Below are 23,323 nucleotides of genomic sequence, written 5' to 3' on the forward strand. Positions count from 1 at the left end.
GAGAGCTCTGGAGCTGGAAGGGCCATAAAAAGACATTCCAAATTGGGTAAGAGTTACGTCTTTTTACTCTACATTGTATCAGACCAATCACTGGATCCAGGCTGACTCCAGGAACGGAGTATAATATTGATGGTGGAAGCTCTCTTCAGCAGAGGACAGTCACCAGAAGGGAACTCATCCACCAACACCCTTGACAGCTGGAGGAATGAGTACATAAGTCTTGAGTGAGGAGGTCTGGGCAACACACCAGGCATCTACTATCTACTATCCTAGAAATGGCCTGATTTTGCCTTGATCACCAAGCTCTAAGGAGATCAGACTCATTGTTACTGTGGGGAATAGTGAGGACCAGTCGGGAAACAGATGACACACTCGAGATGGGGCAGTGTAAAGAAGGCTGAATCACTGGCCTGGCCCAAAAGTTTGGTCAGGTTTTCTGTAACATCTTACGGAAAAACCCAAACAAACTTTTTGGCCAACCCAATACAATGGGTGCTATTTGCAAAGACATAGGTGAGGTACAGGGAAGAACGAGGTTGCCATGTAACCCTCACTATTCCTAGGCTAGAGGAAAGAAAGGAAGAAGAGGATACTGGAACCTGGAGAGCAAATACCATGCAAAGAAAACCATGTAAAAAGGAGCAGAGACTTTCACTGAGGTCACAGTCAGTCAGTTCCAAGTTCTCACAAAGAGGAATCCAGAGGAGTGAATACACCAAACTCATTCTCTGATCATGGCTCCTACGGGCCCAACCCAATCAAGCAAGGGAGCCTATTGCTGTAGTCCACTTAGGTCAGCCTCCTGGGACAGAGAAGAGGAAAGAAGAGGAGTGGATGGACATAAAGCCACAGGTAGAAACCATCTGACACAGCTTTAAAGGGAACTTTATTGCACAAAACATTCCGCTTTCACGCTAGCTCCAATTTTTAGCAACAACGCAGTGAAAGTCTGTGTCCACAGCTGAGCCCACATCTTAGAGAACAAGTAACCACAGTAGCTGTGGGAAGTCAATGTATGTTCATAGATCAGGGAGGTCTCTTTTTAAAAAAAATGTTAAGGCTTTGGAATATACTGATAATGAAAGTCAATGATCAGGGAGCAGGGGGATAAGAAAGAGAAAAAAAGAATAGCAATAATGAGACGCTTACACCCTGGGAATATACCAGTCATCTAAGAGCCTGCAAAGAAAAACTTTGAACTCTACAGGCACTGAGTTAAAATCAATACAACAGTGATAGCTTTAAAGTTCCACAGGTGATCCTGATGCATAATTTTAAATAAACTGTGAAACAAGTTACAAAGCTATAATGTATAGCATAGAGAATATAGTCAATATTTTATAATAATTTTATATTGAGTATAATCTATAAAAATACTGAATAACCATGTTGTATACCTGAAATGATTATAGTAATAATATTGTAAATCAACTATACTTAAACTTTAAAAAATCATTGTCATAGTCTCTGCAGGAATAGGCTCAGAGTAGAAGTACTGAGTGACTTCACTTTCACTTTTCACTTTCATGCATTGGAGAAGGAAATGGCAACCCACTCCAGTGTTCTTGCCTGGAGAATCCCAGGGACCGGGGAGCCTGGTAGGCTGCCCTCTATGGGGTTGCACAGAGTCGGACATGACTGAAGTGACTGAGCAGAGCAGAAGTACTTGGGATTCCTACAAAACATAGGAAAAAGAGAAAAAAATTCCCGAGTCAAAGAAGAACATTTTGTCATTGCCCCTTAGCTATTGGTAAAAGACTGGTATAAACATTATGGTATAAAGACTATGAAGACATAAAGTAGTTGGAGAACATTTTCTAAAAGCTAATGCCAAACAGCTTGAGCACAAAAACAAACCACTTGCTCTTTCTCATTTGATTAATGTTCATATTCTTATGAGGCTATTTACAGATACATGCTTTTTGCAAACATGAGCCAAAGCATATAGAGGAGTGAAAATTACTGAGAGTTTTCTAAAAATGCAACCCTATTGTGTGGTAAGCTTAACTAAGCCCCAAATATGTCAAAACTGAGGGGAAATTTGTCATTACAAAAATTAGTGACATATAAATACCATTGGCAGGATTGTGAGTTGGTACAGCTCCTATGGAGAACAGTATGGAGGTTCCTTAAAAAACTAATAACATACACACTACTATATATAAAATAGATAACTAAAAAGGACCTACTCTGGGGCTTCCCTGGTGGTTTACTGGTAAAGAATCCACCTGCTAATGCAGGAGACCTGGGTTCAATCCCTGGGTTGGGAAGATCCCCTCAAGGAGGGCATGGCAACCCACTCCAGTATTCTTGCCTGGAGAATCCCATGGACAGAGGAGTCTGGCAGGCTACAGTCCATGGGGTCACAAAAGAGTCAGGCACGACTTAGTGACTAAAAACTAACAACAATAAAGACCTACTCTATAGCACAGGAAACTCTTCTCAATCCTCTGTAATGACTTATATAGGAAAATAATCTAAAGAAGAGTGGATGTAAGAATAACTGATTCACTTTGCTCTACAGCAGAAATTAACACAACGTTTTAAATCAACTATACTCCAATAAAAAATTTTTAAAAACTAAAAATAGAGCTCCCGTGTGATTCTGCAATCTCACTGCTGGACATACGGCTGGAGAAAACCATAATTCAAAAAGATATACTCACCCCAATGTTCATAGCAGCACTAATTTACTATAGCCAAGAATGGAAGTAACCTAAGTATCCATCAACAGAGGAATGGACAAAGATGTGGTATACGAAATATACAAAATTTACTATAGCTAATTTACTATAGCCAAGAATGGAAGTAACCTAAGTGTCCATCAACAGAGGAATGGACAAAGATGTGGTATACGAAATATACAAAATTTACTATAGCTAATTTACTATAGCCAAGAATGGAAGTAACCTAAGTGTCCATCAACAGAGGAATGGACAAAGATGTGGTATACGAAATATACAAAATTTACTATAGCTAATTTACTATAGCCAAGAATGGAAGTAACCTAAGTGTCCATCAACAGAGGAATAGACAAAGATATGGTATATGTATACAAAGAAATATCACTCAACCTTAAAAAAATAATGAAATAATGCCATTTGCTACAACATGGATGGACCCAGAGATTATCATACTGAGTGGAGTAAGTTAGACAAAGACAAATATCATATGATATTGCTTCTATGTGAAATCTAAAAAAAATAATACAAATGAACTTATTTATAAAACAGAAATAGACTTACAGACGTTGAAAACAAACTTATAGTTACCAAAGGAGAAAGGCGGAGGGATAAATTAGGAGTTTCAGATTAAAATATACACACTACTATATATAAAATAGATGACCTGCAAGGACCTACTTGCTGTATAGCACAGGGAACTATACTCAATGTCTTGTAATAACCTACTATGTTTTTAAAAATATTTTAAAAGATTATATATATAGATTGCTGAACCATTTGGCTGTATACCTGAAACTATCGATGTTGTAAATCAACTATATTTCAATAAAAATTCAAAAAACAAAATTTTTTAAAATTGGTGACAGAGTCATGGAAAAGAAGTTAGAAAAATGGCAACCTCAAATCATCTCCAAATCTCTCCATTCCCAACTACACTATATACGTATATCTATATCTTTAGACAAAGGCCATGGGATCCATGATCACCTAGGTACAGGTGAAACCTTGAGCTCTGCATAAAATTAAACAGAGAGAACTGAGACCAGCATTTCTCTCTGAGAGTTGGCATTAAAAAAAGCTAGGAGGGGAGGTGGGAAGGGGGTTCAGGATGGGGAATATGTGTACACCCGTGGCGGATTCATGTTGGTGTATGACAAAATCAATACAATATTGTAAAGTAATTAGCCTCCAATTAAAGTAAATAAATTTAAAAAATTAAAAATTAAAAAAAAAAAGCTACAAGGGACCTAAGGGGATGGACTGAGTATTTCTTTTCCCCAAAGTTGGAAAAATGCAAGGAGATTGGGGAGAAATGATGCTTCAATAGCTTCCTTGCTACTGGCAGAACTGCAGCCATTGTGACAGACTTTATTTTCTTGGGCTCCAAAATCACTGTGGACAGTGACTGCAACCATGAAATTAAAGGACACTTGCTCCTTGGAAGAAAAGCTATGACACACCTAGACAGCAATTAAAAAGCAGAGACATTACTTTACCCACAAAGGTCTATATAGTCAAAGCTATGGTTTTTCCAGTAGTCACGTACAGATGTGAGAGTTGGACCATAAAGAAGGCTGAGCACTGAAGAATTGATGTTTTTGAACTTTGGTGCTGGAGAAGACTCTTGAGAGTCACTTGGACAGTAAGGAGATCAAACCAGTCAGTCCTAAAGGAAATCAACCCTGAATATTCATTGGAAGGACTGATGCTGAAGCTCCGATAGTTTAGCCACCTGATGCGAAGAGCCAACTCACTGGAAAAGACCCTGATGCTGGGAAAGATTGAGGGCAGGAGGAGAAGTGGGCAACAGAGGATGAGGTGGTTGGACAGCATCATTGACTCAATGGACATGAGTTTGAGCAAACTCCAGGAGACAATAAAGGACAGGGAAGTCTGGTGTGCTGTAGTCCATGGGATAGTGAAGAGTCAGACACAACTGAGCAACTGAACAACAAAAATACCTAAAACCAGACCTGAGCCTCCATGACCTTGCAGAGTAGAATATCATCTAAGGGTGTTCAGCATCCAGAAGTGAGACAATATATGAGAACAAAGCAGATATGTGTATCTACAATCAGCAGAAAATGATTAAATTCTCCCATTTAAAAAAGACAGACAAACAACAATAAAGCTATATTCCATTTACAAGAAATGCACTTTTAAAAAGAAGATAATGAATGGTTGACAATAAAGCAAAGCATAAGAAAATGCCAATCAAATGTCAAGGATATGATGCAACCAAATGTGGGACATTATATGAATAAAAGGTACAACTTATAAAGAAGATAAACTAGTGATAAACTTAAATGCATCATATAACATAGCAGTTAAATATAGAAAACACATAAAGCTTAAAATACAAAAAAAATTGACTAAAATACAATTATAGAAAGACATTTTAATATATTTCTTATAAAAATTGAACATGTCCAGTAATGAAGGTATAAATAACTTAAGCAAATTAAGTAATACTTGGTTTAGGTACAGTAGAATCTTAAATCCTTTGACTAAAGATCATATAATTCATTCCATGTATTCATGGGACATTTGCAAAAGAAAATTATGTATTTGACCAGAAAAGAAAAGTGTAAAAAACTGAATATAATAGAAATTTTACAGAGCACATTTTCTGATAATAATACAATAAAATTACAAATAATAAAAAGTTGATGCCAAGGACTTATCCAGTTGTCCAGCGGTTGAGACTCTGAGCTTCCACTGCAGGAGGCATGTGTTCAATACCTGGGGAACTAAGACCGTAAATGCTGTGCAGCATGGCAAAAAAAAAAAAATTAATTAATTATATAGAAGTGTATTTACAAATACCTAGATAATCATTTGTTCAAAGGGGAAATCTAATTCACAAACTATCTGAAGAGTAATGAAAAGGAGTACTGCTGCTGCTGCTAAGTCGCGTCAGTCGTGTCCGACTCTGTGCGACCCCATAGACGGCAGCCCACAAGGCTTCCCCGTCCGTGGGATTCTCCAGGCAAGAACACTGGAGTGGGTTGCCATTTCCTTCTCCAATGCATGAAAGTAAAAAGTGAAAGTGAAGTCGCTCAGTCATGCCCGACTCTTAGCTACCCCATCGACTGCAGCCTACCAGGCTCCTCCGTGCACGGGATTTGCCAGGCAAGAGTACTGGAGTGGGTTGCCATTGCCTTCTCCAAACAAAAGCTTAATCATAGCTTTAAATGCCTTCAAAATTTAAAAACAGATTTAAAACAAAAGAATTAAGTTCACAGTTCACATATTACCAAATTAAAAATAGACCATTAAAATCAATTAAAAACACATAGGAAGAGTGAGTTAATAAATCTAAAATATGTTATTAGTGAATGAGAAAATAAAATTGATAGACATCATTTATAACAGTTTATTTTTGGAAAACAAGATAAAATAAGGAATACCATTGTATAGTTGATTATAGCATTAGTAGACAAGATTAGAATTGAGAAAAGGGATAAAAATAAGAATATATTGTATAGCACAGGTAACATAGCCAATATTTTGTAGTAACTTTAAATGGAGTACAGTCTATAAAAATATTGGATCATTAGGTTGTACACCTGAAACTAATGAAATACTGTAAATCAACTATACTTCATTTAAAAAAAAAAAGAGAGAGAGAAAAAGGATTAAAAATCACAAATTCAGGAGAGATCAAAAGAATTATAAGACAACATTTCATACAAAATTGTGCCAACAAATGTTCAAATCCTTAAGACAGAAATGATTTGCTTCTAATATAAAAATATTTTTTTTAAGTGAGGAAAACTTAAATAGAATAATAGCCTAGAATGAATGATAAACGTAATTTAAATCTACTATGGACAAGGGCACAGGATGGATCGGTCAACAGCTAAGCTTTATCTGATCTTTACAGAACAGGTAACTTTGATGCTATTTATACTGCTCTAGCCATAGAAATTATGCTTCCCAATTCACTTTATGAAATCAGGATATCTCTAAGATCGGAACATATCAAGTGTATAAAAATAATCTCACTTCTAAATATAAAAGCAAAATATCTGAATAAAATAGAAATACAGCAATCTTCAAATGAATAATATACTATAACTAAGGAAGGTTTATCCCAGAAATGTAAGAGTGATTCAATACTGGCAATACCTATAAACCCTCCATAAATCCCTTGTCATAGTTCCCACTCTCTGACCACCACCTCTGATCTTTCTAGCTCATTCTCTTTGGTACTCATGTCCTACCATTATGCCCCAGAACAGGATCACTAATCCATTGGTCATACAATTTTTTCATTGGCCTTCACCCCTCTCCCAGCTTTACTCCAAGATCAATCATTTTAATCATGTCCTTGCACACACCTTCAACAATCTTGCCTTCTCTGATTTTGCAAATACTTTCTTAGAATACAACCCTGACTAAATCCAACACTCCAACTCATGCTCTTACCCGTATCCAGTATCTGAGCATGACTAATGAAAAACACTCTGCAAACTAGCTACTCTGACTTGGTCACTAGCTCGTTTGTCACTGTAATTCAAGCAGCCCCTCAGTGCTGCTTGGTAATCATACTAGATTTCCCGGGTGCTCTCACTTCCTCATATTTCCCCTTCTCTCTCCTTTAGCCTCTAATACTTCCTCACACAGCCTTATGCTCAGCTGACAATCTTATTTCCTACTTCAGTGAGAAAACTGAAAAATCAGAAAATATTTCAACACACTCACACTACCATCTCTACCAACACCTGCAGACATCTGGACCAACACACTCAGCTTTTCTGCCTTTTATTAATGATGTGCTCCATCTAAAGCAGCACATCTATTGTGCTTTCAATCCCTTATTTGTGCACTCGATACCCCAAAAAATGTGTGCACAGTCTCTAATTCTTCTTCTTCTATACTCAATGCTTCTCTTTCCAACATCTAGGAAAATGTCAAGCCTACTGAAAAATTACAGGAACAGTGGGATGAAATTCATACACTCTCCAGAGAAGAACAATTTCAAAAAGCCATCAAATGTGTGGAGATAGGCACAAACTCATTAGCAAGGACAGGAAAGTAGCACTTGAGATTGATCAAGCTGAGAAAAACTAAAATAACAATAATACCTATTACTGGTAAAGCTGAGGAGAAAACAGGCAATGGTAGAAATGGGAAATCTTACAGCCTTAATCTATGTGGGGACAAACTGGATGCTGTAAAATATCTCTTTACTAAAACTGGTATATTAACATTTTGAAAAGGCTGCATCAAAGCAGTAGCCCTGAATGGAAGTTCGCACCTTCCAAGTAGGTTCCTTGACCCAGAAAAATACCTAAGATCCTGGGACAGGAAACAGAAAGAAGTGGAGATGGAGAAAGAAAGAGAAAGGCTGACTGGTCTGAAGCCCCATAGCCCTAACCCTAACCCTGAGATTCCTTGCCAGTCATATTGCCAGAGCACTAGAAATTTTCTAAAGGATTTGCTTAATTTCACCAGGAGTAATGAGTACTGACTTCCAACACAATTAAAATTCTTTCCCCCAGTATTGAAAATCCCCAGCACACAAGTAAGTTGTATTCCAGTTGTCTATAGCTTGGAATTCATTTGCCAAAAAAAAAAAAGTATGATAAATTTCCTAAAGCAGCTCACCAAACTTAAATCACTCAAACCAATGATAGAAGAGAAAATATAAAATCTTGTTGCTGAAGTACATTATTTCAACACATTTGGGGTTCCCCTTTGAACCTAAACTCCATTTCCAACAGTCAAGTGCATTGGTCACTGGGAAGATGGTTCCCTATGAGAAGAGAATACAAGGCAGCAAGAGACCAGTTTCTTGGTCATTTCCTATCACACTATATGCCCATATCCCTTCCACTGACTCTCCAATTGGAGAATAATGATAACAACATCCACCACTTGACCCTGGTTAAGTTCAGTTCAGGATACTTCTCACATGCTTGATTTAATTTAATCCTTACACAATGTTGTGGTGTAGATATTATTATCTCCATCTTACTTATGTAAGGCAATAGGTTTACTTAAGTTGTGCTCTGCCGTGTAAATAGTAGGTGACTGAGGGAAGCTTATCTGATGCTAAAGTCATGTTCTTAGCTACTGAAAGTGTTAATCACTTAGTCATGTCCAACTCTTTGTGACGCTATGGACTGTAGCCCACCAGGCTCCTCTGTCCATGGAATTCTCCTAGCAAGAATACTGGAGTGGGTAGCCATTCCCTTCTCCAAGGGATCTTTCCAACCCAGGAATCAAACCCAGATCTCCTACACTGCAGGAATATTCTTTACAATCTGAGTCACAAGGGAAGTCCTGTTATCTCCTAAATTCCATCAAATTCCTGGTCTCTACCCCTAGAATCCTGCCTGAGTCACCCAGTCCTAGTGCTGGGTTCCTAGACCATGTGCTTAAATCCAAATTTCACACATATATACTGCACAGCCACCCACCCAGAAAAGAACATGCGAGCATTTGAATAACACAAATCTGCTTCTAAGAACATGACTTAGAATATATGGATCTGCCATTCAAATGTATGGAATCATTTTCAGATCCACTGGAACACTCCTGTCTAGTATTTGGTTATGTCTCTAGAGTCTTTAGAGAGAAGGATTTTATTCTAATTGCAGAAGAAATTTAATCAGAGTCTAACTGGCTATAGACACTCCACATTCGGGAACATTTTGACTCGTGAGTGTCCATGACCTTGTATGCTAGCCCCACCTGAATCCGGCACACAAGGTTCTTGTTTAATAGGTGACCTTCTCAACATAGCTGCAGACATTAGCTCTCCTTGCAAGGTCTCTGGGGAAGCATAAGAGACAGATTTGCTTTTCAGCTTTCCAAATCCTTTGTTTGGGGTTTCAGAAAATAACCCACAATCACAGCACTCCCTGTAGCTATCATCACTTTACTTTTTAGAAAGTTGAATCACTTTGGAGTTTTGTGCTATATTCATTTTGCTCTGATCTCATTTTTTCCCCTCTCTTCATGTTTTCCACTTAAGGAGCCACTTTCTCACATTTTGCCTAAGGTTCTTTTCCAGGAGAGGTGATAATAGCTAAGTTAAGTGATGAAAACTTCTGAGATATTTCCCGTGGATCACTTGGGGCTGCCGCATTTCTTCTTCCTCTTAACACTAAAGACAAAGGGAATGGTGGGACAGGATAGCATTGAGATACTATAACAGGTAGACAGCTTTAACCAAGATGAGCTCATTTCCCATTTTGGAGGAGATGGAATTTTTAAGAACTGGTTTATCAGATGATATCATCATCCTGTAAAGGAAAAAGTCTATGAGACAAAGGACTCCAAGAGAGCAGGATACTCTTCAAACAAAGAGCCCCATAAACAGAAGCAGACCAGCCCATATGAAAAGGCAAAAGAAGCCAGAGATCAGGTTGGCCACACCTGAACTCTACAGGCTTCCAAAATGGGGAACAGAGCTATAGCATTGTCGATGAGAAAACCACATTCATTCATTTTTTTTCTTAATTTTTTTTAAATTTATTTTTCAGTTGAAGTATAATTGCCTTATAATGTGTTAGTTTCTGCAGAACAACAAGGTGAATCAGCTATACATGCATATATGTCCCCTCTTTCTTGGACTTCGCTCTATCCCCCCACATCCCACCCCTATAAGTCATCACAGAGCACTCAGCTGAGCTCCCTGTGCTATACAGTGGCTGTCCACTAGTTATCTGTTTTATATTCCAGTTCAGTTCAGTTCAGTTGCTCAGTCATGTCCAACTCTTTGTGACCCCATGGACCACAGCACACCAGGCCTCCCTTTCCATCACCAACTCCCAGAGTTTACTCAAACTCATGTCCATTGAGTCAGTGATGCCATCCAGCCATCTATCCTCCATAGTCCCCTTCAGTCTTTCCCAGCATCAGGGTCTTTTCAAATGAGTCAGCGCTTCACATCAGGTGGCCAAAGTATTGGAGTTTAAGCTTCAGCATCAGTCCTTCCAATGAACACTCAGGATTGATCTCCTTTAAGATGGACTGGTTGGATCTCCTTGCAGTCCAAAGGACTCTTAAGAGTCTTCTCCAGCACCACAGTTCAAAAGCATCAATTCTTCTGTGCTCAGCTTTCTTTATAGTCCAATTCTCAGAACCATACAGGACTACTGTAAAAACCATAGCCTTAACTAGACGGGCCTTTGTTGACAAAGCAATGTCTCTGCTTTTTAACATGCTGTCTAGGTTGGTCATAGCTTTCCTTCCAAGGAGCAAGCGTCTACTTAGTAGTGTGTTTATGTCAATGCTTCTCTTTCAATTTATCCCACCCTCTTCTTCCTGTCCCTGCCCAGTGTCCACAAGCCCATTCTCTACATCAGCATCTCTATTTCTGCCCTGCAAATCATTCACTGTTTAATTCATGCTAGTTATTGAATATACTGTAACCTACCAGGCTCCTCCTCCCATGGGATTTTCCAGGCAAGAGTACTGGAGTGGGTTATCATTTCCTTCTCCATATTGAATATTTATTAAGTTCCTAATACATTATGCTAGGCCCTAGGATATAAAGGTAACTAAGCCTCAATTCTTGGTGGAAACAGTGTCAGACTTCATTTTGGGGGGCTCCAAAATCACTGCAGATGGTGATTGTAGCTGTAAAATTAAAAGACGCTTACTCCTTGGAAGGAAAGTTATGACCAACCTAGATAGCTTATTAAAAAGCAGAGACATTGCCAACAAAGGTCCGTCTAGTCAAGGCTATGGTTTTTCCAGTGGTCATGTAAGGATGTAAGAGTTGGACTGTGAAGAAAGCTGAGCACCAAAGAATTGATGCTTTTTTTTATTTAATTTTTTTAAAATATAAATGTATTTATTTTAATTGGAGGTTAATTACTTTACAATATTGTATTGGTTTTGCCATACATCAACATGAATCCACCACAGGTGTACATGTGTTCCCCATTCTGAACCCCCCTCCCACGTCCCTCCCTATACCATCCCTCTGGGTCGTCTCAGTGCACCAGCCCCAAGCATCCAGTATCATGCATGGAACCTGGTCTGGCAACTCATTTCATATATGATATTACACATGTTTCAATGCCATTCTCCCAAATCATCCACCCTCTCCCTCTCCCCCAGAGTCCAAAATACTGTCTTATACATCAGTGTCTCTTTTGCTATCTCGTATACAGGGTTATTGTTACCATCTTTCTAAATTACATATATATGTGTTAGTATACTGTATTGGTGTTTCTTTCTGGTTTATTTCACTCTGTATAATAGGCTCCAGTTTCATCCACCTCATTAGAACTGATTCAAATGTATTCTTTTTAATGGCTGAGTAATACTCCATTGTGTATATGTACCACAGCTTTCTTATCCATTCATCTGCTGATGGACATCTAGGTTGCTTCCATGTCCTGGCTATTATAAACAGTGCTGCGATGAACATTGGGGTACATGTGTCTCTTTCAATTCTGGTTTCCTCTGTGTGTATGCCCAGTAGTGGGATTGCTGGGTCATAAGGCAGTTCTATTTCCAGTTTTTTAAGGAATCTCCACACTGTTATCCATAGTGGCTGTACTAGTTTGCATTCCCACCAACAGTGTAAAAGGGTTCCCTTTTCTCCACACCCTCTCCAGCATTTATTGCTTGTAGATTTTTGGATCGCAGCCATTCTGACTGGCGTGAAATGGTACCTCATTGTGGTTTTGATTTGCATTTCTCTGATAATGAGTGATGTGGAGCATCTTTTCATGTGTTCGTTAGCCACCTGTATGTCTTCTTTGGAGAAATGTCTATTTAGTTCTTTGGCCCATTTTTTGATTGGGTTGTTTATTTTTCTGGAATTGAGCTGTAGGAGTTGCTTGTATATTTTTGAGATTAGTTGTTTGTCAGTTGCTTCATTTGCTATTATTTTCTCCCGATGCTTTTGAACTGTGGCATTGAAGAAGACTCTTGAGAGTCCCTTGGACTGCAAGGAGATCCAACCAGTCCATCCTAAAGGAGATCAGTCCTGGATGTTCATTGGAAGGACTGATGCTGAAGCTGAAACTCCAATACTTTGGCCACCTCATGCGAAGAACTGACTCATTGGAAAATACCCTAATGCTGGGAGGGATTGGGGGCAGGAGGAGAAGGGGATGACAAAGAATGAGATGGCTGGATGGCATCACCAACTTGATGGACATGAGTTTGGGTAAACTCCGGGAGTTGGTGATAGACAGGGAGGCCTGGCGTGCTGCAATTCCTGGGGTTGCAAAGCATCAGACATGACTGAGCGACTGAACTGAACTGAAGCCTCAATTCTTAACCAACAAAGACTCCTCACTCAAGCACAATGGCTTGTATCAATAACATTTTTCATCATAGGGCTTCTATTTTAACATCAAAAACTTTGGTGAGCGCAATTATAGGAAACCCACTCTTAAAGTTCATTGGCTAGAAAAATATCTATGCGTATCGACTTACAGATTCCTTACAGTAAGTCTGGGCAGTTCCCAGGTGCAGAGAAGCACTGCACTAGTGAGATGAACAATGGAAACAGCTTGGTGAAAGGTGAAGCTTGCTCAGCTCTGCATGAGACAGGACTCAACTTTGAAAGCTACTGACATCCAGGCCCACTGCCCTCACACAAACAGCCCCGAATCCATAACCTGATGCCCCAGATTCCATATTAGGAAAAAGATTTCTTTAGCTATATAACATTACAAAGCACTGTCAGCAGCAGCATCTCATGTGCCTGTGAAATAAGGATGATTAACAGGGACTATGAATCAGACAGGCTTCCCAGGTGATGCTAGTGGTAAAGAACCTGCCTGGCAACGCAGGAGACATAAGAGAGTCAGGCTTGATCCCTGGGTCAGGAAGATCCCCGGAGGAGGGCACGGCAACGCACTCCAGTATTCTTGCCTGGAGAATCCCATGGACAGTGGAACCTGGTGGGTTACAGTCTATAGTGTTGCAAAGAGTCGGACATGACTGAAGCGACTTAGCACACAGGAAACAGACAGGCAATGGCCGCACAAGGTCATGGAGCTAGAATGCCAGAGGCAGGATGCCTCCGTTGAGAATGCTTTACCAAGCTCCTTTCAGATCTCACAAAAATGCCACAAGATATGCATTACATTAGACCCATTTTACTGAATAAGAGATTGAATCTGAAAAAAAGCATGTTAGACATAGGAAGCAAATTTATGGTTACCAAAGGGGAAAGAGAGTGGAGGAAGTATAAATTAAGGGTTTGGAATTAGCAGATATAAGCTAATATATATTATATATATACATATGTATATATATATACACACACACATATATAAAATAAACAGTAAGTTTCTAGTATATACCATGGGGAAATTTATTCAGTAGTATCCTGTAATAAACCATAATGGAAAAGAATATGAAAAATATTTATATATAAAACTGAATCAATTTGCTGTACATTAGAAACTAATACAATATTGTAAATCAAATGCACCTCAATTTTTTTTAAAAAAACAGATTAAAGGCAGAATCAGGATTTGAACTCAGGACGCTCTCACATCACAACTGTCAACTACAAATTGGCACTTACCAAGGGCATTGCCAAAAAGTGACCAACAAAGGCATTTGCCGTCTGCCTCTACAGAGACTGAACCCCATGCTGCTAAAGCTGCTGACCTTCAACAACCCTGAGGGAATTCAAAGTGGAGTGAGGCTCTCTGTGCTCCAGGGAATCTGATGGGACAGGTCTTTCGATGGATGTTTTTAGGAACAGATTTTATGATCTCAAGCCTTGCATCTCCTCAAATCTAGAGAAGGACTAAATCCCTTCATGGTGACATCAGATCCTCATGACTAACCAAAATCCTTTTGTAAAATGAGTGCTTCATGGTACTGAACTCCCCCTTCACCAAAACCTTATATATTGACTTTCCCCCACTACGTCTTTGGAGCAGCCTCTCAGAGCTGAGATGCTGCCTCCCAGGCTGCAGTCCTCATTTTGCCCCAAATAAAACTTAATTCATGACTCTCAAGTTGTACCTCTTTTTCAGTCGACACAATTCAAGCATTTTCCGCTGTTTTGTACCATCTCCCGAGCTACTGAACCGGCATGTGGTGGGGAATAAATGACATAATGACTATGAAAGACTTTAATAAATTATTAACTACTACCACACGAATGTAAGAGCCTGGCAGGCTGCAGTAGATGGGGTCACAAAGAGTCGGACATGACTCAGTGACTAACGCCTTCACTTCACTTTTTTGTTATTATTATCCAGCTAAGATATTAGACACAGAGGCTAGAGATTAAATAACTTGCCCAAGCTTACATTACAAAGAAATGAGAGATTCATATTCCAAGTTCAGTGTCCGTTCCACTTGCTGTGACTCAGTTAGTTTATTGCTGCCTCAGCTTCCTTAGGAGCCATGATATCTAACCGGCAATTGTGAGGATGAAATGAGACCACATGTGCACCGTTTGTTGCTCACGTGTGCAGGCGCTCAGTCATGTCTGACTCCTTGCAACTCCATGGAGTGTAGACCACCAGGCTCCCATCCATGGAATTTTCTAGGCAAGAATACTGGAGTGGGTTGCCGTTTCCCACTCCAGGGGATCTTTCTGACCCAGGGGTTGAACCCGCAACTCTTGCATCTCCTGCATTGGCAGATTCTTTATCCCTAGTGCCACCCAGAAAGCCAGTGCACTGTTTGGAACCCAGTACAATTGCTCCCCTCTTGTCTGCCCAGTGTTCTGATCACAGGGCTGTGCCTTGCCTCCCACATTTCAAATGACTTGCCACATTATTACAACCACAAAAATAAAGCAGCATGTTGAAAGGTCATCTCCATAATCAATGGCTACTTGTGGAAACACTGACTTCAGAACAATCTGTAAAAAACATCTTCTCTCTTGTGCAAGCCCCTTGGAGGTAATACTGTGGTGATCTTAGCAGATTTGAGGAGAAATGGTGTTTCTTTCATGTCATCATCCTTTCAACAAATGTCCCAACCACTCCTTTCACAAGGAAGAACTTAATGACCTAATGCACCGGAACTTTAGTGCTAATTACACCATCTTCATAATCAATTCATGCTGTCAAGATGCTTCCAGGAATTGTACCATTCAGTAATTGAGGTTTGAAAAGCAAATAAAAAGACCAAGTTCTCAAGGGGAGGAATTTCCCATGGGAGCACAGAATTCAGCGGATGTTTAGCTTAGAGGCAGATTTATCAGGGTACTTCCAACTCTGCATCTGATAAGAAGTTATCTGGAGAATGGAAACCTTCTCTTTCTCCCCCTGGGCTCAAAGAACCAAAACCTCACCACTCCCAGACACCACAGAATTAGCATCAGCCTCTGCTACTTACAAGAAGGTCACCCAGATAAGCTTGTGCATGGTTTACAAATATATTTGAAAAATGAAATACCATCAGCAACTGTAGTTCTACCATCTCTCTTTTTTTTTTTTCTTTCAGGCAATTTCTTCACAGCCATCTATCTTTCTATGACATGCTTATTTGGATTATAGAGTGATTACTGAGATAATGAAATCATTTATGTTCAGACCGGCTTCACGCTGATGCACTCCATGCAGTTCACTCAGGTCGAGATCAAGCAGGCAGGGCAAATTCGAATGAAGCTCAGATCACACACAGTTTTCAGGAACAGCTCAGATTTCTGTCTACGCTTTTGCCTGGAAAAGCCACACCAGGCACATTCTCATGGCGTGTGAGAAATGAGTTGCTCTCCCCTCTGTACTCTCCTAATTTGTGTAAGTTTGTGGTTTATCTGTTTGCATATCTGCTGTCCCCATAGCCTGTGAGTTTTCTCAAGATCAGACCAAAAGACATGGTGAATTGATTTCTTATATTCTCGTTATCAAGCACAATGCCAGGGGTCTAGAGAATGTCAAAAGAATAAACTGTTAATTAATAGAAGCCTGAGAATGCATTCTTGTTGGTTTCCCATGGACAGGACATATGATGTGAAAATCTGAAGATGGACTATATATGTTAGGCCAAGAGTTCTTGTGATTGGTGTTCTGATTTCTGTCATTATGTTGTAGCATGCGTTCCAGGAAACAAACTCACTCAGAAGGACAATGCAGATAGTGGAGTGCAGTTTGTTACACCGGCGGGCCCAAGGCAGAGTCTCCTCTTAGCCAAGGACCCTAACCGACTTTTGTGAAAACCTTATATACCTTAAACATACTGCTCAAGCCCACATCCCCAAATTCCTTAAACCTAGCCTGGAAAGTGTTAAAGGGAGATACAATCAGGTTACAGCCATGATTCATAATCAGAAGGGTCAGCTGGTTATACACTGTAGCCTAGACCCATGGGTGCCATAAAGATTACAAAGGTGATTGACTACATAGGGGATTATTACATTCTTTTTGGCGACGGGATAGCTTGGTATGGAATCTGGTGTTCATCAGTCTGGGAGGCCAGTTCGGCCATAGGTATGTTATCCCCAGGGCTACCAGGCATGTAGTCCAAAGCTCACTGAAAGTGCAAGATGGGGTTTCCTTCTTTTTCAAGATGGAGTAAGTTTAGCCTGTTCCTTTTCTCCCTCAATTAAAAAAAGTGACTAGATCCTATAAGGAATGGACAGAACTGTGGTTCTGAAAGAAAAAAAAAAAAACTGTCAACAATGCCAACCACTCCAACTGCTCTGGAGTCAACGGTAAATTTCCTCAGCCTCAGCTCTGAGCTGTGCTCTCAGACAAAACCCATGAGCTCTGAAGCAAATGTCATCCCCTGTGTTTCTCCTTCAGCTAAGCGTAGTATCCTTTTGTCAGCAGCTCATTGTCAAACTTTCTTTCCATCAAAATCCCAGAAAATGTAATCTGTCTCTCGGGACTGACACGTCCCTGTCCTTGACTAACTTTCCTGCTTCCAACAACTGGTGTTGACTCATTCCCTACTAGTGTCACATGAAGATGATCAATGGAATGAGAAAAGCAGCTTGGCAAGCGGACAAACCCTCTCTTCCAACCCCCAGTCACAAGTCTACTTGGCTGTCCATCTTCACTTCTGACTTTTATTTACTCATCACCTCCTTCCTATTCTCTCTTCTCTGTGACCCTACGCATAGATCCAGAGTCATAACCAAGGGAAATGAACAAAAGAGCCTACGTTAGCAATTTATAATCATTCAAAAGCTGACAACATTGGCCTATAATTATGTTCCATAGTGAAATCTTGTCATTTGGTGAAGGATGACAATGAGGAAAAAGGATTTTTAAGTAATATAAAAATTGAGATAAAAAAAAAAAAAAACAGAAATCAAAACAGATCCATTTTGTAGAAATGCACCAAAAATTTGAGAGATATCAAATGAAAAAGATTCATCTTTATGGAATGAAGATAAAGAAGGGTGCTCCGAACTATAAAAATGATTTAACGATGTCTCCACTGATTCTGAAACATATGTGAATCCATATGAAAGAAACTTTTAGAGGCAGAATAGCAGAAACAAGATGCTGTTGCATTGATATCATTTTCTATTCCACAAACTGGAAGAACACATTGCTGGGGATAGAAAAAGGACAGAGTAAAAACCAAAAAGCAAACAAAAAAACCTATTTTCCATACCCAAGTTCAGAATCAATTGAGAGGCACAAATAAATTGAATTTAAATTGATTTTAGTTGGAGATCGAAAATACCACCTTCATTTTTTATCAGTCTCGTATTGGAGAACATGGCTTACATATGCAACAACAATAAACCCTTTGTTACTGAGTCTCAGAAGCCATCACACATAAGGTTGAAAAAACACAGGCCTCCTCATTTGGGAGGTTGTCCCTGTAAAACTTTCAGCATGAAAGAGCAGGTCAAAATGGACTCAGCAGCTAAAGCTCCTCTCTATCCCCCATCTTTCCCCACTATCCGAGACAGACCAGGCCAAAAAAAAAAAAAACTTGACCTACTGCCTCATCCTCTTCCTCCTCCAAATTTCTTCACTTCCTCATCCCAAATTTATTCTCCAAGAAGGCACTCCTTCCCAAGGAAGATGTGAGACCAGAGTGTTCTGCTAATAGAAGTCCCTCAACACAAAAAGAAACACCAATACTGAAGAAGTTCAGTCAGTTCAGTTCAGTCGCTCAGTCGCGACCAACTCTTTGCGACCCCATGAATCACAGCACGCCAGGCCTCCCTGTCCATCACCAACTCCCGGAGTTCACCCAGACTCACATCCATTGAGTCAGTGATGCCATCCAGCCATCTCATCCTCTGTCATCCCCTTCTCCTCCTTTCCCCAGTCCCTCCCAGCATCAGAGCCTTTTCCAATGAGTCAACTCTTCACATGAGGTGGCCAAAGTACTGGAGTTTCAGCTTCAGCATCATTCCTTCCAAAGAAATCCCAGGGCTAATCTCCTTCAGAATGGACTGGTTGGATCTCCTTGCAGTCCAAGGGACTCTCAAGAGTCTTCTCCAACACCACAGTTCAAAAGCATCAATTCTTCGGCGCTCAGCCTTCTTCACAGTCCAACTCTCACATCCATACATGACAACAGGAAAAAGCATAGCCTTGACTAGACGGACCTTTGTTGGCAAAGTAATGTCTCTACTTTTGAATATGCTATCTAGGTTGGTCATAACTTTCCTTCCAAGTAGTAAGTGTTTTTTAATTTCATGGCTGAAATCACCATCTGCAGTGATTTTGGAGCCCAAAACAATAAAGTCTGACACTGTTTCCACTGTTTCCCCATCTATTTCCCATGAAGTGGTGAGACCAGATGCCATGATCTTCGTTTTCTGAATGTTGAGCTTTAAGCCAAGTTTTTCACTCTCCTCCTTCACTTTCATCAAGAGGCTTTTGAGTTCCTCTTCACTTTCTGCCATAAGGGTGGTGTCATCTGCATATCTGAGGTTATTGATATTTCTCCCGCAATCTTGATTCCAGCTTGTGCGTCTTCCAGCCCAGCGTTTCTCATGATGTACTCTGCACATAAGTTAAATAAGCAGGGTGACAATATACAGCCTTGACATACTCCTTTTCCTATTTGGAACCAGTCTGTTTTTCCATGTCCAGTTCTAACTGTTGCTTCCTGACCTGCATACAGATTTCTCAAGAGGCAGGTCAGGTGGTCTGGTATTCCCATCTCTTTCAGATCTATAGGAACATTATGATCATTAACTCAGCTGAATCAGCTGAATGCTTCTTTGGCAACAACCTTGTCTTGGGCATGAAGGAGAGCAGCAAAGGAAGATGAGGAAGTGACATTTGCTGAGCACTTATAAATGCCAGGAATCATACTAAGGGTTCTTATACACATCACGCATCATTTCATTTCATCCACAAAATTCTGAAAAATAAGTATTAGTATCCTCTTTTTTTCTTTTTATAAATGAGGAAACAAAAGCTCAGAAAGGTTGTAGAGAAGACATACGAGAGTTTACAGTCAGTGTACAATGCAAGATAAACACAAATGAAATAATTACAAGACCACAGAAGAACCCATTGTCCATACTGATTTCAAAGTGAAGGAAACACCAACACTATAATGTATAGACGGAGAAGGTGACGTATGGATCAACCACCCACAAAGCCGGAGAACAGAGAATGATGCAATGGGATTACTACTAAAAGTAGGGGCTAGAGATGGGCGTGGGTAACAGGGAGCAGAGTTCCAAAGATAAGAGAGGAAGTCAGAAATCCTTGAACTGGCGGTTGGATGATACAGCTTTGATCCAGAGCAGGCATTCCCACTAAAGTGCACGCCCATATTTAGACCGTTATCAGCACTTACACTCCAGAGAGGTTGAAGAAGGAAGCTCAGTCTGAGAAAAGGACTGGGTGGAGAAAGAGGGAAATGAGTGTAGAAAAGCTTCCCTTCTTTGTTTCTATGGCCCTGTAAACCATGTGTATTTATATTCTATTATCCTCCATTGCACAGGGCAACAATCTGCAATGGGATAAGCACACACTGTTGCCGTGATGCCAGTGTTAATACTAAACAGTCATTCATCTGAGACTTAAAAGACTTTTTCATCAACCATCAGAAAAGGAAGGGTTTGGTCAACCAAATACTTGGCTATTGTTTGATACCATAATAGCTTTAAAAAAAAAAAAAAAAGCACACTCATTCATTCTAGGAAAAAGTAAACTGGTCCTTAATTACAAAGCTGCCTCACAAGTAAAATCAATTTTATTCTCATTTTATAGGTGAGGAACCTGAAGCTTGGAGAATGTAACTTATCTGCTCTCATTCACCTGAAAGAGAGTATGTTAAGATCTAAGTCATGTTCTCTGACTTCAAAAAATACTGCAAATATTTTATCATGTTATCCAAAGAAATATGACACAAAGATATCTAGAACATTCTAAAATGGCTCATAATATCTTGACTCAAGTAACTTCTTTGGTGTGTGAGTGAAATTAAGCCACTAACCAAATAACCAAAAATTGGGGTTGCTTTTTAATTTTGTCCCTTATGGAACCATAGAAAATTATTTTATTTTTTCCTTCTATTAAAAGTGTAAAAACCACTAGGACAGGTGTTGTACTGGTAAATGTTTAACACTCAGGTCTTCAGGGGGAAAGCCTAGCTTTACACAAAGTGACAATTTCTGTGGTGTAAATACGCCCACCATGGTCAGTTTCAAGCTACCCATGTGACATCACTGAATGAAGCATTGGAAAGAGACTTACACGGTCAGCTCTCGGGAGCCAGTACAAGCTGGATCCAGGACAGTGATGCCAACCACTATCCAAACTGGATCAACTGAACAGCCCTCCTGCTGATGTACTTTATGAAGAGATGCATCAGTGAAAGAGAACTGCATACAAACAATAATCTTTGGGTGTGGTTTTCATCAGGCTAAGTACTGGAGATGGAATTGGTCTGACTTTCAACTGAAGATGTGAGAACTTATAAAGGAATCTCAGCTTTCCTAATAGAACTAAAACTGGAACTGCCCACTTGAGATTTTTAGCTTGAGAAGACAAATCTCCAGGTGTGATGAGAGACATGAAAGAGCCTTAGCCTTGATTTGTTCCCTTGGCTTTGACCTTTCCCTTCAAATTCTCTGATTTGAATGGCCATGACTATCACTTCATGGCCCTACAGTGAGTTGTTTCCCTTACAACATGATTGGTCCCCCTGCTGCTGCTGCTGCTGCTGCTGCTGCTAAGTCGCTGCAGTTGTGTCCAACTCTGTGCGACCCCATAGACGGCAGCCCACCAGACTCCCCCATCCCTGGGATTCTCCAGGCAAGAATACTGGAGTGGGTCGCCATTTCCTTCTCCAATGCAAGAAAGTGAAAAGTGAAAGTGAAGTCTCTCACTCATGTCCGATTCCTAGCGACCTCATGGACTGCAGCCTACCAGGCTCCTCCGTCCATGGGATTCTCCAGGCAAGAGTACGCGAGTGGGATGCCATTGCCTTCTCCATTGGTCCCCCTTAGCATAATTCAAACTTCCAAAATCCTTTCATTTAAAATGAAGAAAGTCCAAAGAAAGCAAGAAACACGAAGAATCTGGATTCTGATCCTACTTGGGTGTGCTGGGTCCTAGGGCTCACAGATACTGCCCCACCAACTGAGACAACTATACCCAAGTCTCAAAGGGAGTACCCCCTTGGCAGCCCATCATGCCTGTTTCTGCTACTCACTTCTAACTTCTAACGTCTTTCCACAAAAAAACTGCCATAGTAGGTCCTGACACTGCTAGTCCCCTTTGAAACATCTTGATACCTTCATCCATGCTTCAGACCAAGCACTAGATGAATAGAATTAATTCACACTTGAAATCATTTCATTCTCTCCCTTGTTTTATCATTTTCTAACCTGAACCTTGACTCTTCCTCATGCCAGAAACACCCTGATCCCCTGTGAGGGTTCAACCACACCTCCTTACAGACTCACATAATTTTTGTTAAAATAGATAATGGCCATGGCTTTCTAATCATGAAAAATGTATGCAGGCAGCAACAGAGGTATAGTTCCTTCCAGGTGACCCAAGGTCCAAGCAGTTTAATACCTTCTCCACCAACTCCACGTTTTAGGAAGCCAGAGCGCTTGGAGAAGAGATGGCCTTCCCTCTGATGTTTCAATTCCTTTAATTAAAAATTAAAAATAAGCCATCTCTTTGTTGATGATCAAGTTAAGCTCCATAGCTCATTCACCAAATCAGTACTCCCCTTAAGGCAACCCTCTAGGCAGCTACATACACACACCCTAAAAGCCCTGCTGATGCTAAAACCACTTTTGCAACTTCACTTTGAGAATTGCCTTCAGATCAAAGTTATGGCTCACCCAAGGTTGTCAATTTCATTGTATTTTGTTTTTCCACTTGTCATACACATGCAGTTGGATCTTGAAAAGAGGCCAAACATTTTGTCATAATTTGAGCATATCCAGAACAGCTGTCAGGCAACAACATCTCCTCCACACACATGCACCCCACACCACCGAATCTCACACAGCCCAAACAGCCTTCTAAGGACACTCCAATTTATTCTCACAACTGAAGCTTCTATCATTGTTTAGTCTTACTCAACTGATTTTTTTAAACTTTTTATTCTGTGTTGGAGTATAGCCAATTAACAATGTTGTGATAGTTTCAGGTGAACAGCAGAGAGACTTAGCCCTACATATATACATGTATCCATTCTCCCCCAAACTCCCCTCCTTTCCAGGCCTGAATTGTTTTTTAATAAAGTAGCTGGAGATTGGAGGATAATATGTAGTGTGACCAAAGCACAGG

The 23,323-nt window shown here is 40.1% G+C and overlaps 1 long non-coding RNA gene across 1 annotated transcript; it reads left to right on the forward strand.

Annotated features, from left to right (window-relative positions):
- The first annotated feature begins 688 nt into the window (after positions 1 to 688).
- LOC112441784 (uncharacterized) lies at positions 689 to 14,641 on the forward strand. The gene is made up of 2 exons (XR_003029649.2): positions 689 to 852; positions 14,127 to 14,641. It is a non-coding gene; the product is annotated as an uncharacterized lncRNA (long non-coding RNA).
- The last annotated feature ends 8,682 nt before the right edge of the window (positions 14,642 to 23,323 follow it).

Source organism: Bos taurus, chromosome 16, assembly GCF_002263795.3.
Source record: "Bos taurus isolate L1 Dominette 01449 registration number 42190680 breed Hereford chromosome 16, ARS-UCD2.0, whole genome shotgun sequence".
In the NCBI taxonomy this organism is placed as follows: domain Eukaryota; kingdom Metazoa; phylum Chordata; class Mammalia; order Artiodactyla; family Bovidae; genus Bos; species Bos taurus.